The sequence below is a fragment of the Aplysia californica genome, unplaced genomic scaffold (assembly GCF_000002075.1).
Source record: "Aplysia californica isolate F4 #8 unplaced genomic scaffold, AplCal3.0 scaffold01109, whole genome shotgun sequence".
Classification (NCBI taxonomy): Eukaryota; Metazoa; Mollusca; class Gastropoda; order Aplysiida; family Aplysiidae; genus Aplysia; species Aplysia californica.
In genome coordinates this window covers 61,621-63,076 of record NW_004798379.1, presented here as the reverse complement: position 1 = coordinate 63,076, position 1,456 = coordinate 61,621, and the positions used below count along the sequence as shown (strand labels likewise).

The 1,456-nt window shown below is 44.3% G+C and overlaps 1 protein-coding gene across 1 annotated transcript in view; it reads left to right on the top strand.

Moving 5' to 3' along the window:
* The window catches only part of LOC101846473, a gene marked incomplete in the record, with an annotated part of 96,566 nt that overhangs the window by 50,004 nt on the left and 45,106 nt on the right, over positions 1-1,456 (top strand).

The following is a 1,456-nucleotide window of genomic DNA, read 5'->3' as shown; positions in this document are numbered from 1 at the left end:
GAGAGAGAGAGAGAGAGAGAGAGAGATGGAGGAAGTTGTGGGTGGCAGAAACAATGTACAGCTAGCTCTGAGTGTGAACAAATCGACACGTTCTTTAACACAGCGGAAGACACTGTAGCCCTGTCGATAACACTGTCACGACACGGGAGAATCAACGTCTCGTCAGTTCCAGCCAAGTTATAGAGAGCATTGGTTGGTGTCGTTTCAGTCTCGTTCATTTGTCTTGTTTGAGATTTAAAGAACCCCCCACCAAAAAAAAAATAAAAACCCACCAAAAAACATCAACTTATCTTGAAGAAAAATCGAGACAGTTTTGAATCAAGAAGGTGGGAGTCGCATGGTGTAGGATGTAACTTAGCTTGAAGATGGCAGCCAAAGTGTGGTGAATTCCATAGCTTAGGTGTGCTTGGAAATGGCAAATTTACATAAAGTTTGTGTCTTTGATGAACGTTTCCCATTAAAGTCCACACAGAAATGTGTTTCTAAATAGACAGGAAAGGCGTACAGCCAAATCAAAAATTTTTATAGTAATTTTTGAACAGGCCTTAAAGTGTCACTTTCTTCAGTTTCGTTGTTTTGACGAGCGCCTGGTTTCTCCGCGACGACTCGCAATTCATTCCTGAATATTCCCCTCTGTGACATTTTGGCCCACGTGCTACCATTGTTGCACAAGACGAGGAAATGTTGTTGTACATCAAAGCGAGGCCCGGCACCTTCCAGGCTTCGACTGTTGCAGGGTTCGGGGGGAATGCTATCTCAGCCTGCTCTGTTTAGTCTGCACACGCCTTCCATCAGACTGCCCGGACACCGGAACTCGCTCAGTAATGCCGCACAATTCGCGGGAAACCCTCGGCCTGGGTGGTTTGTGTGTGCTGCGTCATCAGTTTGTGATGCGGGTGGGCTTTTGTTTAGGTTCACCTTTGACCTAACACCTTGGTTTTCTTTATACAGGGTGCACATTGGCAGGATCGGATCAGATCGGATCAGATCGGATCGGATCGGACCGGATCGGATTGAGTCAGGTCGATTGATAGTGGCCTTAGTGCACAAGTACACACTACACGATATAGATTATAACGAATAGATTCCTTCCTTGTTGTGTCTAAATTATGGAATCAGAAGTTCAAGAATAGAAAACTTTGACCGGCGTGCTATGTTATTGTACATAAAACCTACTGTCCACAACGCAGTAGTTTCTTTCAGTAATGGCTTCCAGCACCGCTAGCCACATAATAATTACTTCAGTTGCTGCGTGGAGAGGCTCTTGAATTCTACGTACAGACAATTGAAATGTCGACATCTTTCTAGATCTTTCAGTATCTCTGTCAGTATCTCTGTCAGTATCTCTGTCAGTATCTCTGTCAGTATCTATCTCTGTCAGTATCTCTGTCAGTATCTATCTCTGTCAGTATCTCTGTCAGTATCTCTGTCAGTATCTCTGTCAGTATCTCTGTCA